The sequence below is a fragment of the Argiope bruennichi genome, chromosome 2, assembly GCF_947563725.1.
Source record: "Argiope bruennichi chromosome 2, qqArgBrue1.1, whole genome shotgun sequence".
Lineage (NCBI taxonomy): Eukaryota > Metazoa > Arthropoda > Arachnida > Araneae > Araneidae > Argiope > Argiope bruennichi.
In genome coordinates, this window is record NC_079152.1 from 21,899,410 (window position 1) to 21,913,546 (window position 14,137).

Genomic DNA, 14,137 nt, shown 5'->3' on the forward strand with positions numbered 1-14,137 from the left:
TTCTCAAACAAAATATGCCATTTTGATTCTAATAACAGTTTATTGAATATCTGAGTTCACTTTTGTAGCATCTTGAATTATTTGGGCTATCAAATGTTTATAAATGGTGTAAGAAATACTTAATTCGATGTATTTTTGATGTTCATGAGTGCTACATGCATTAAGTGTTAATATAATGACAAAATACATTTCATTGTTTTTGAATTTTGAAATTTTTTTATTTAAACAAGTTGTGTTTGTAGAATTCAAAACTCAATCATTAGTTGAAGTAAAATGCGTTTATTTTAACTATACTGCAGTTTATTGATATTTGTCACAGATTTTACGAGGTACTATATCTGGTGTTGCTTATCTTTTTTGCCTTGGTCATTTTTCCAGATCCAAAATGCAGTTTTCTATCTTTTAAACCTTTCCACCTCCAAGAAGCATCGAGTATTTACTTTTTAAATATTTGGAACACTTTTCAGCTTCAACTTTTGAGACACCAACAGTAAACTTTGGATCTCGTGACTCTGACATTCAATTTTCCCACAGCACATTCTTCACAGCAAAGAGACATCTGTCCAATTCGAGACTCTGCAATGGAAAGAAGACAATATTTCCGAACATATATTTTATATCAGGTTTATAAAAATTAATATTAGATTAAGTAGTAATTCATGAACATCGAAACAAAAAATTGTAAGAAATTATTCTGTTCGTTTGACATGAACTTTCTTGGAGAAGATCATTATTATTGTTTCACTGCAAAAAAACCAACAACAGTTTTTTTTTTTAGATATTGGTCCTTCTAAATACATAACCTTAAACTATACAATTTATGATAACTAACTTTGGAGGTCTTAAGATTTCAATTGAATACAAAAAGAAAAGATATGCACAATGTTCTACTTTATCCAACTGAAAATTCCTTTTTATGATCTGAAGATATGTAAAAATTGATAAAACTAAGAAAGAAGATCTATTTTGTAGAAGATAAGCTCACCTTCAAATAAAGGTAAGCACTCTGAATTTTATTTCTGCATGTATTTTTAAATTTGAAAAAATTATTAATAATAAGTAAATAAAAAAAAATGAAATTTGTTATCACAAATTTCATGTAATCATATGAGAAAATTATTATTTTTTAAGTCATTGTTTACCTTAATTAATTTAAGTCATTAACGAGTTTAAACCGGTTTTAAATAATCATGTGACTATCAGATTGCGCATGCGTCGATATTTATAAACGATTTTTTCTCTTATCTCAAAATCGGAAGAACTCCAAAACTTCTCGATTTTTTTTAATTTTTTTTTTTTAATTTTAATTTTTATTATGTTAGAACATGATGTTGTTTTGGCTTGAGGCTTTTGAAGCTATTTGAAGGCAACAAATTGTTGAAGCCTCAAAATGTGTAGGCAACAAATTTGCGATTTAACCTTTTTATTTTGGAATCGGCTTTCACAGTATAGATTTTCAATTATCTATCGTCTGCTAATGTAGTTTTATTTTGGAGTCGACTTTCACTGTATAGCTTTTGAATTATCTATCATCTGCTGTTGTAGTACGTCCCTTGGAAATTACAGTGTTGTTGCCTAACTCGCGCAACGTTTTTTTAAAAATAAACAAGTTGAAATATTGTTTGTTTAATCGATAAAGATTGTTGGTTCAGGGATAATTTCAACTGATTAAAATAAGGTTATTAAAAAATAATGCAGAAGGTTGCCACATCGGCAGTTCGAGTTACAACTTGATTTCCAAATTATACATTCTCTGAATTCTTACGAATTTTCTTAATTAATTTAAGTCATTAACCAGTTTAAACCGGTTTGAAATAATCACGAGACTATCAGATTTCGTATGCGTCGACATTTAGAAAAACGATGGGTTTTTTCATCTCAAAATCGGTCAAGCTTCAAAATTTTGTTTGCCAGCTAGAAAAATTAAAAATGAAAGTTAAAAAAAATTATATATATATATATAGAGAGAGAGAGAGAGAGAGACCGATAGAGAAGTCTCGTGATTGTTTCAAACTTTAATGACTTAAATTAATTAAGACGAATAATAACTTAAAAAATAATGTTCTCACATGGTAACTTGAAATTTACGATAGTAGATTTGAATTTTTGAAATTAAAATGCATTTCATATTATTATTATTTTGCGAAAATTCTGTTTAAACTACTTTGGAATGATAACATTACTATTGCATTGCGCATTGTATACATATAAAAAAGAACTCTCGGAAAAAAATAATATGTTATGGGCGTAATTATTTTAAATATATAATACGAATATATTTTACTAATTCTCTTGCTTAATTTCAAAGACATTAACAAAGCCATTTTACCATATAGGCCAGGTAGGGGCCCTGATATCATGATTTATTTTTGCTATGGGGCCGCGGTGGTAGGGTCTCGACTTCGGGATCGGTGAAAACCCGATTCCACTGAAGAATCGTCGTGTAAGCGGGTCTGGTGCCCGTTAAATCCGTCCTGGCCAAACGTTTTTCCGCTGCTGTGGCATGGAAGTTTGGAGAGAGGGTACCATCTCAGGTGTTGTCCTCATCATTTGACCGCTGTTCAAAATTATGAGGTCCGTCCCAAAATAGCCCTAGTGTTTCTTTAAAATGGAATGTTAATATAACTAAACTTAAACTTGTTTTTGCTATATTTTCCGAATAATCTAACCGTAGAGGGTATCGGAGAATGTATCAGTATGAGTAGATGTGATGTATCAGTATTGGGCAGGTTATCAAAGAGTTTAAGCTTAATTTCAGTATTGGTTTAACGGGAGATATGAAATGTAAATGATTCAGGAGAGGTACAAAGACAAAAGATTAGAAATTTTTGATTTTTTAAAATTCATTTTGAAAAATCAAATATATAGAGCGGAAAAAACTATTAGAACTACATCAGTGGCCTTAGTGAAGCTTGTTCTATTTAAGGACAAAACAAAATAATCCCACGTAAAGCCACGTTCCTACGACCTGGGCCCGCCTTGAGTCTGGTACATTTTGCCCTCTTTTGTGGTTTTCCGGGGTTCTTTGATGTTTCCATTTTACCGACAATTTGTGAGAAGTTCCCAACCGACGTCCATAGGCGGGAGGTGGTCATACAATGGACCAGATGTCAGTAAATGCACCGACCCATTGGTCAGTCATATCCTAAAAGGTCAGTCATAAATCGTCAGCCTAAATGTTCAATCATATCCTTAAAGCCACGGATCGTCGGAACGGGGCTTTACAAAGATTATTGCCAAGATATGCTTACTTCTGGTGCATGCGTCACATTTTTGCCTTGTCCAGCACGGAACTCTTTTCTGTTGACTGTGAGAAACTGAAAAAAGCATCAAGTAAATAAAATGCATTGAAAATTAGATATTTTGTCTCGCAGTTACTTTTATAGAAAAATGCTAAAAAATATAATGTACAGATAGATAAAACTGAAAATTTTAAGCTTTTTTTATTTATTTACTATCAAATATAAATGATTATCAGAAATTGTGTACTAGTTGTAGTGCCCGAGACTTTGCCCTCATTTATCGCCTCAATCAGTATGAAAGAAAAAAGAAAGCTAATATATTTGTACGTCATACAGTTTTCGAATTCTAATTTTCAACAGCTCATAGAATTAGAGCCATTAATCTCATTTGATAATATTTAAATAGTAATATTTGGGCAAATTTTTTCTTTTTTTTTCGGGCAAATGGCATTTTTATATTCACTGTTTAGCTCATATTAGCTAAAATTGCTTGGAATTCACGCTTTAAAACATATGCCAAGTGTTCTCACACTTGGCGCATAATGCTTACAATTTTAAGAGTTTTCCCTTCAATTCACTTAGTCGTAACTCTGAAAGAATTAGATGACGTTGAGTGAGTCTAATTGCATATATGGAGTGAAATTTGGGCTACAGAAAATTCAGATTATGGCCTGGAATATGCCATTTATTCAGCCATGTCATTCCAACAAGAAAGTAATAATTTCTTCAGTTCAATGCAATAGATCTGCACTCTGTAAATTTCCCGACGAATGCTATCTTCTAAATGCATTTTGTAGTGTTCTCGCCAAATCTGGTCAATTTGAAATTCCCGAAAAAGACACGGATTAGATCAGGTGAAAGGAGAAATCCGGTAGTTGGAAGATATTTTTCCAGAAGAGTTTTTATAATTAAATATTTAATTAATGTGATTTTTATAATTGATGAGTCATCCGTGCCTCGGCGGAAGTTCCTGTTGAGCTCCACATAAAAACAGGCAGGGCATTATCCTACATGAAAATCGTGTCCCAAAAGTGATTAAGTACCAAAAACTGTGGAATCGCCAACTCTACTAACATATCTTAATATTGCTTACATTGATGGAAAAGGTTTCTTATCACTGCGGTTACTCTTTCACTTTTTAAAATAACTTCTAAAATTTTCTGTTTCGCAAAATCATGACATTTTGAAGGATACAATGCATACAAAAAAATTTTCTAGTTACAGCTCCATAAACTCAATATTAGAGTATTTTAGTAAACTATATTACAATTGATAATTATTTCAGTTGCATTGTGCATAAAACATCTTATAGTGGTGAAATGAAGATCATTATGATCCGTGGAAACAAGAGGACGTACGTTTTCGGAAACATTTCTTTAATGATCACATTCCCTAGTAGCATCCGAATATTCTACAATATTGCATAATATTCGTAATATTATTTAATATTCATGAATATTTAATAATATCATATAATATTTAATAATATTATATAATATTCATGAATATTTAATAATATTATATAATATCGCACAATATTATACAATATTGTTCAACATTCTGTGCTACTTGGGTTTCACACAAAACACGAAAGACAAGACATTAACCCGCGCACACCTTACAGAACAGCATCTCATCTCATTATAATAACAATCGCAGTGCACTATGGGATGCGAACCTAATTAGGTATCGCCATCTATTATCCAAAAGAGAAGATATAGTAATGAAACTACAGCATGTTTTTGTTTCTGCTCTGAGGTAGGCAGACCTAATTCTAAATTAAAGTTTAAAAGAATGTCGTTTCTTTTTTTCCATTTCAAAATAATACAAAGTAGTTCCTGCAAATAAATTTTCTTCCACAGTTCAATGGACATTATTCTAGAATAATATTGATTGTTTAATAAATAATGTAGTGGCTGTAACAGTCTAGTTATTCATCCTATAAGTTAAAAAATTCTGCTTATTCTATTATTTTTCTACAATTCTGTTTATGAACACATATAAGATAAAATATAAGCAATCAAACTTTGCCACGAATTTTAATATCCATACATATGTATATAATTTTAAATTTTACAGACATGCATTTTATTTCAGCTGTACATTACTTACTTAACACTTGACTCAAAATAATGCAGCAAATCAGAAATCCATATGCGTGCATTCTAGAGAGAGAAAAAAAGGACTCTATCAGTTATTGATGGTTGAAATGCCACAGTAGAAAGAAAGTTTATATGTATTTAAAAATAAAAAGAAGAAAAACTCCTTTCATTACGATGATGACATAATGAAATATTTTATTTATTCCTTTTTGAACTTATTATTTAACACCTATCTTGAACAGTGATTGTTGTATTTTATTGGTGAAAGTCTAACAATAACTGGTAAAGAAGTGTAGTATTTTTATTGAAAATTAGCAGATATATTTGGAGTTTCTAGAGATAAAAATATTTTCAAATACATGTAATGATTATAAATAATGTGTATACATCAGGAACAAATTTTAAACACGCTCACAAAAAGAAGATTCACTGCTGCGTGTCTTTTATTGTCCTTTCCTGTGTTGTCTGATCTCTTGACCAGCAGCTGAGACCTCTCTTTTCTTTTTGTTTTCGTATTTTAAATCACCTAGCAAAAGTGTAACAATCCTCTGGGTTTCATTTCCTCATCTTTATCATGTCCAAGGTGTCGGTTCCTTCATATCATGGTTTTTATAATCAGTATTCAACGCACATCATTTTTCTTACTATACCAAAGTACCATTTTTTAAAAAAAAATGGCTAATAATATGGATAATCGATACGATTGTTACAAACGCTATGGACAGCGACATGCAGCTGAATATTCTGAAGCTAAACTGTTTATAGGCAAACTGAAATTTAATTAACACAGGCAAAGAAATGCTCGGAAAAGAAGAATTTAACAATCCAGATGTCTGAATGAAAATGAGATCTAAAGACTAATCAGACGATGCACCTTTTTTATTAATTGGCTGGAACTAAACATACTGTTGCCACAACGGTAAAATCGAATTCGCGAATGCTATTTATCCAGAAGCTGGATCTAAACATACTGTTGCCACAACGGTCAAATCGAATTCGTGAATGTTATTTATCCAGAAGCATTAAAAGTGGTTGGCAGTCATTCCGATGCTATTACTTTTCGCCAAAATATTCGATGATACAATTCTTCCTTTGCGATGGCTGCTTTTTGTCCGTCATAAAAAATATCTTTCAAAGTTATAAGTTAAAAAAATTTTGAAGGTGATGTCAATATTAGAGCTACTAGAAGTTTGATTCCAGTTAATAATATTAATGTTACCAATTAATAATTTCTTAACAGATTTGCAGAAATTTAAAATCAAGACAATAATTCTGCTTTGTCAAGTAGAATTTCTGACAGATGTATTAGATCTGTCCTGTTTATTATACAAAACATAATGGACAGAAATTGTTATTCCCAAATATATAGGGCACTTTATAATAGATATAAAGAATACCCTGGTGAAGAAATTAATTTATTATGTATTTCTTTGTTTCCTTATGATATACATTGACTCGTTGAATTTATTTAACGATAAAATGGTGGTTTAGGATGCCCCTTGCTGCGACAAGGATGCCAAGTCGCCAACAAAGGTGGCGGACTAAATAAACAATTCTGCAAAACAGTTACGGCTTCCAATTTTTGCATTAAAATTATGATCTTGTAATAGTTGTAGTTCATGTACAACTCAACCACTGTAAAAAGTAGTTAACAAAACAGCATTAGGGTTGCTATAAGATCGTTTCTTTGGGTTACCATATTGGCGACAAACTCGGGGGCACACTAAACTACAATTCAACCCATTGAACTATTACAATGTATTTTTAGGAAGTAAAAAGAATCGATTGCATTGCTCTATAATGGAATAATCAATTTCGTCTGCGAATCAAACGAAAAGATATTCATAGATATTAGAATATCTACGAGAAAATATTGTAGAAAAGATATACGTAGCAATTATAGAGGATTGACGAAACGTAGCGAACAAGGGGATTAGCCTCCTAGTGAGAAAATAACAAAACCTTTTATTATCTCTTTACGAAAATAAAAGGTTGCCGAGTCCTAGTCAACAATATATACCTTAATAACTAATTATTAACAAATATATAAGAAATTCGGTATTACTTTGACCTGAATATTGTGTTAACAGCCATAAGAAAATTAATTTCTTAAAGTTTGGATTCTTCCTTCAGAGATATTATTTTTAAATTGATGTTTTCATTGTTCTTACTTTTAGACTCAATAAAATTTTTAAGAAGGCAACACTTTTGAAATGTTTCTGGATTTAAAATCTTGAAATATCTTACGAAATTTAATTCATTAATCGGCATAACGTATTTAGATGAAATTCTTTAAATATTTTCACAATTTTTCTTTTATTTATGGATTGTTTCATTGAAGAGAAATGAAAGAGATGTATTAATATTTTAAATTTTTTGTCTCATTATTTTATAATAACTAAAAAAAAATATTTAAGTAAAAAAATAAAGATTACCTTTAATTTCTGGAACTCGATGAGATAATTGCACAAACTTGCTTCTCATTTGTGGAAAGATTTTTTTTCTTGTGCCTTTTTATTTATTGGAATGTTCGCGTTCGATAAGTTGACTTCCTGCGACGTTTCCTGATGTAGACGGTACTTCCGTTTTTCCTGCCGACAGAAGATCATCATTTGTACAGAAGCGCAGAAAAGGTAAGCTAATTTTAAATTAATTTTAGAAATTGTGCAACCATTTTGATTTTTAGAAAATTATTATTGAATAGCTGTATTTTTTATAAATTATTGGATGTAGATGTAGAGGGAAAACTCCATTAGAATTTTTCCAGTAATATTCTCCAAGCTATGTTTTGTAGGCGTAGGATGAATGAGAATCATAAAGTTTCAAGAAATTCATTTTCAGTGTACATAGAAAGAGAAAGTATTTAGGGTATGCGACTACGTTCGGAATGACTTTAAAAAAACATCACTCTAAAATAATTATATTTTTAAATTTTTGTATAAAAAAGAATGATAAAATATCTATGAAACTAAAATAAACGAGTTGAATGTTTTTTTTAAAAGCTGGAAAAAAGTTTTTTTTTTTAACTAAAAAATGTATAAAGCAAAAAGTCTATTGGTTTAGAAGTTTATCAAGACAGCTTTTTGCAGATAGCTTAATAAATTTATTTTCCATTCCCTGAACTAATACGAAATTTTCATTTTTTTTTCCTTCTGATTTTGAAACATTAAAATTGTTACAGAATATTTCTAAATGAATAGATTACTTATATTTCTTGTTCAGGAACTGCAGGACATATTTATCAATTATTATACCAAATTTGAACAAAAAATATGCATTAGGTTTTAATTGATGGAATTATTCATAAGAAAATTCTTCCAAAGATTATAATTTGAGAAAATAGCCTTTAAATATTTAAAATAGCATTAAAACGTATATAAATTCAAGAGTGTAATTCTCACCAAAAATAGACTTAGAAATAAAATTCAAACGGGTCTATAAAGAAAACTAATAAAACATTAAGAATATTAAATTTAAAAAAATTCACATATTCGCAAAAAAAAAATGACTTTTAAACCTAGTCACCTGCCTTAAATTGCCAAAAATAATTATTATAATTATAAGAATCTCTATATCTTGGAGAATCTTCATAATTTGAATGTCGCTGAATCTGAAAAAGTCATTTCTGAAATTACTTACGATTGCCTGTAACTACAACAACTCAGAAATAGTGTAAGATAGATTATTATGATTTGGTATATGATCTTTGTAAAAAAAAACTATTCATTTATATATAATTCTGGACTAATTCATGAAAGGAAGGCCTGTCTCTCAGCCCATCTGTATGCTTGTGAATACTGTCGCATATTCTCAAATAAAAGTGCTATCCCAGAGAAGGCCCTGCATGGTATTGGCATATAAATAATCACCAAATATCAACTTTTGGCATGAATATAGCATTTTTAATGAATCTAATGTATAATCTTTGACGAGCTATTTGATGACTAATTCCTGGTATGAGGTTAATAGTATCTGAAAGGCGAATTTGTCATTCAGACACTTTTTTCATAACCAATTAAAACAAAAATTAGACACAGAACAACAGTTGCAGTTATAAAATCCCATATCAAATTTCATATATTTAAATCATTGCGTCTTTGAGATACCCCGTTTCCATGCTCCTGAAAGTACACACCGACAGATGGACAATCCCTTGTCGGATTTGGCTCAAAATTTGAAAGGTGTCTATATTACAGATGTTAATTCGGCGTACCGAATTTTATCTATCTAGCTCACTTTGTTTTGTAATTATCGTGGTAAATTACATTCGAGCAACCGGACAGTCCGATTCCCTTTGAGCAGAATAAAATTTGATAAAAATAAGACCGTATACCAAATTTCCTCAGACTAGATAAAAGCGTTTTTCAGTTATCTTTCTCACAGAGAGACGGTCTCATATTTCCAAAAAAAGGTGTTTTTCGAACACAAGGGGGTCTAAAACGTAGAGTTTCGGCAAAATTTCGAGTTCCAATTTTTTGACGCTTATTATACTTTCTCTATGAGCTATCTATGCGAGAAAGTAGAAATTCCCCAATCTGGTTTCATAAAATTTTGCGAATTGTTTTATGATTAAAAACTTAAATGTATATCAAATTTTGCATCATATGCGTCGACGAATTGACTGATTATTAATTCGTCTGTGCTTGTGTATGTAAGCGCAATACTCAAAAATGTAATAAACTCGTGAGATGAATTTTAATATGTGACCCTCGTACTAAAGTTTAAATTCTGTGTGTTAAATTTTAAAACGATTCTTGCGTTCAGAGTGGTATAAAATTATCAAGCATCATAAAGAGTAAAAAAAACAAACAATAATATATATAATTGTTAATATTATATTATTTAAACTAATATGATTCAAGTTTATTTTTCAATTATTAAAAAAAAAATCCTTTATTTATTTTTTTGAAGTAACAGCTTTTTATAAACCATTTCTCCAATTCATAATTTTTAAAAGTTTTTTTATGGCATGATTTATGTGTTTAAAAGAAGGAAAAAAATTACCGATCAGATGTTTTCACAACTGACTTGAAAAAAAAATTCCATTTCAAATCGTATTCCTTTTTTGAAACATTTTCGAATACAAGAAAACTGCAAAGTTGGATTACTAATATTAATTAATTATTTAATAAATTAATTTTAAAGTTCGCAATAAAAATTTAAAGAATGGACTTTATTTTGTGATAATTTTATTGTTATTAACATGATATTTAAATGAATTCATAAAAATCAAGGTCATAAATACATTTTAAATAACAAGCGTATTGTATTTAATAGTTTGGAAATATTTCTTGACTGTTGAATATAAAATTATGCAAAATTCATATACATTGTCTAGGAAGAAGACGACAGTAAGTGTTTATAAATGAATTACCAAGTGTAATTAATTAAGTAATTAGTCCTTTTCATTTCGGATACAGCTGCATTATACTATTTACCATATTTTCTGACAATGAATTTCTAGAAATCAATTTGATTCATTTCAAGACAGTGTAGCAGTTTCATTACTCTATTTTCTCTTTTGGATAACAGATGGCGATACCTAATTAGGTACGCATTCCATAGAGCATTGCGATTGTAATTATAATGAAATGAGATGATGTTCTGTTAAGAGGTGCGCACGTTAATATGTTGTCTTGTCTTTCGTGTTTGTGTTTGTTTTGTGTGAAATGCGATCATTAAAGAAATATTCCCGAAAACAGGGATCCTCTTTGCTTCCACTGCTCGGATATCATAATGATCTTCATTCCACCACAACAAATATTTTTTAAATTTACTTTTGTAAAAGTGCAAGTAATTGAGAAATCATATTTAAGAGGTTGTTTTAAAAATAAATATTTTAATACACGATGTCATCAAAAAACAACCAATAACTGGTTACACAAAATTTTAACGTGATTACTTATATATTTACTTTTTTTTTTCCGGGTAAACAGAAGTGAAGATAATTATTGAAATATGCTTTCTTGTATTTAGACAAGGTATTATAACAAAAATTATACTAGATGAATTTAGTAATTCTTTTTTATTGAATTAAATCTATGGAAATAATCCAATAATAAAGAATCAATATTTCTGCAAAGTTTACGAATTGGAATAAAACACTGAATAAACCTACAATGTGTTGAATGTGAATTTAAAGACTTTTTTATTTTAAAAATTTCATTTTCAAATTCATTATAAACTGAGAAATCAGAATACAGCATTCTTTTGCGTACCATTTTAAATTCATTGCCAAAATTCAGTTCGGGAAAATATTTTGATGATGTTTTCAAGATTCCATTTTTGTTTTAGAACTGAACAATGAACTCGTTATATCAATGAAATATATTATTATCAATATTTGATGAAATACTGGCAATCTCATATATGAGGTAGAGTTAAATTGTTATGTTAATTAAAATTTATTTTTCAATGTAAAATAAAGTATCCAATAAGAACGAGTTGTGCATGCAAATTACACATCCATTCCAATAAAGAACACACGCACACACACACACACAACGGAATTTCCATCTTCAACCCAAAATTTCTCAAAGATTATTACTTCGGTATAATGCAAAATATTGTGAACGTTTGCTAAAATCTATTTTAACTATCGCTATTAAAGCAATTAGCATCCAAAGGCAGTCTCTGATATTTATTAAATGTTGCCAAATTTAAAAGAGATTTATTTCTTTAATTTGGAAGAATTATGTCAGGGAAATTATATTTAAATTATATTTTCACTTTCTCGTATATGAAATATGGTTAAGATACTTAGTCATAAAAAAAAAAAAAAAAAAAAAAAAAAAAAAAACCCTCCAGATTTTGATGATTATCCACGACTTTAACTTATCTGACTTCGAAAAATGCATTTTTGGAGCATGCTCGTCTGCCTATCTGTGACAAAGATAACTCAAAAACGCTTTGATCTAGATGAATGAAATTTGGCATACGGTTTTTACATCAAATGTGTAAATTTCTATCAAATTTTGAGCAAAATCCGTTGTGAGGAAGTCAGCCTGACCTGCTTTTCGAATATAACATGGTAACTAAAAAAATGTAGAGAACTAAATTGATACAATTCATTGTCAGATTTAACATCTATACTGTACACACCTATCAAGTTTTCAGCCATATCCAACAAGTGGTTGACCGGTTGTTGGTCTGTACTTTCAGAAATATGTAAACACGCTAAAAACGCAATGACATAAATATAGCGAATTTGATTTGGGCATTTGTGAATACAGGAGTATAATTTTATTTGAATTTTTTTCCAATCGGTTAAGAAAAATGCATCTAAAAATTAAATTCGATTTTTCGAATTTCACGTTTAAATGCATGCCAAAGATGAATCGCCAAAAAATTCGCCAAGTATCCGACGATGTATTCAGCAAAAATGCTAAATTCACGCCAAGATTAATATTTTTTTTTAACTATTGTTCGCCAATGGCATGCAAGTCGTTCTCTAGGATAACATCTCTATTAGAAAGTATACGATAAAGTTTTGGAAAGAACACTCCCACTGATTTAAAAATAAAAAATGTTTGAAAAAAATGGCGTTTTTGTGAAAGTGATATCTAGTTTCCTACAAAGTCTCTTAACAAACCGGTAAGATTGCCAATGATTCTATGTGACAGAAAATCATTTAACGACAGCCTTTTCAACATGTTTTAACTCTTATGAATTTTTACAAATTTTAATCACCGCACTTGTTTTCAACTTGTTGAACAAGTGTATTTTTGCAGTCAGTTTGAGTGATTTGAAAAGTCCATTCATTCTTTTATGTTACATCTTAGTTTAATAATATTACTTAGATAGCTGTGGCAGAAATCTGGGTAAAAATGGAACAACTCCGCCAATCTAGAATTCCGCCCCCTCTTTTAATTCTTGTTTACATTTTTTTTCAAAGCACGTATTTTTCGTTTTTATTTTCTACTTAAGACGCCAAGATGCAATAAAACCTAGTTGGGAGCCACAGGTGTCAAAAATATTGTGATGAGCGTTACAATTTGCTTTCTTTATTGTGATTTATAAGGAAATGATCGTAGAAAAGAATTAAGTCACTTTTCAATGATTCTTCAAGAGATGTTATATCTTACTAATAAAAGTTTAAGAAGTAAAGTTTTTCATAATTTAAAAAAACCTTTTATATTTTTCTCAGGAGGATTAGGACTAATTTAACACATTTACTTAAGTTGTGTTCTTCGTAAACGTTTTCATTTTCATAACGTATAAACGTTATTAAATTTATTTAAATTCCACATAATATAAAACTAGATACAGAGATTGATGGTTTCTGTCATGGTTTTGAAATATATTTATATACTAGCCACTTTTTGTGATTAGTTTGCACACTAAGATTACTGACTTTTCAGGTTATTAAACGATTAATTACAAATACCAGTTTAATTGATACGACTTAAAAATATGACTTAACTGTATCATTCTGCAACAAATTACTGTGGGCAGAAATTAAAGGTGTATATATACTATGAAATATCAGCAGAAGGGAAAATCCTATTTCGGAACTAATGATAAAAAAAAGGCATTTTTTTTTTTCATCTTAATTTTAACTTTTCAAAAGCGCGCAATTGAGTACTTTGATGGATGATTTTGAATTTCATAATATTAAAAAATGCAACTGAAGTGAGCATTATTTCTTAAAATTCTATTTTCATACCAAACCTAACCTAACATTAAAAGAACGATAGCATTGTAAATTAAACTTGAAGAATTTATTAAAAGTAAAGAAAAAAACAGTACAGAAATGAAATCGATATCATTAAAGAGGTAATTTTTTGACTTTTA

At 29.5% G+C, this 14,137-nt stretch overlaps 1 protein-coding gene and 1 long non-coding RNA gene across 2 annotated transcripts in view; one reads left to right on the forward strand and one right to left on the reverse strand.

The window, feature by feature from the left end:
* Window positions 1–263: 263 nt before the first annotated feature.
* LOC129961725 (uncharacterized) lies at window positions 264–7,923 on the reverse strand. Its single transcript, XR_008783819.1, has 4 exons — window positions 7,780–7,923; window positions 5,355–5,407; window positions 3,252–3,317; window positions 264–576 (listed from the first exon to the last, which is right to left on the reverse strand). It is a non-coding gene; the product is annotated as an uncharacterized LOC129961725 (long non-coding RNA).
* LOC129961724 (neurofilament medium polypeptide-like) overlaps window positions 7,855–14,137 on the forward strand; it is a 59,595-nt gene continuing 53,312 nt past the window's right edge. Inside the window, exon 1 of the mRNA XM_056075274.1 lies at window positions 7,855–7,977. The gene's annotated coding sequence lies outside the window, so the exon portion shown is untranslated. The remainder of the gene's footprint in view (window positions 7,978–14,137) is intronic.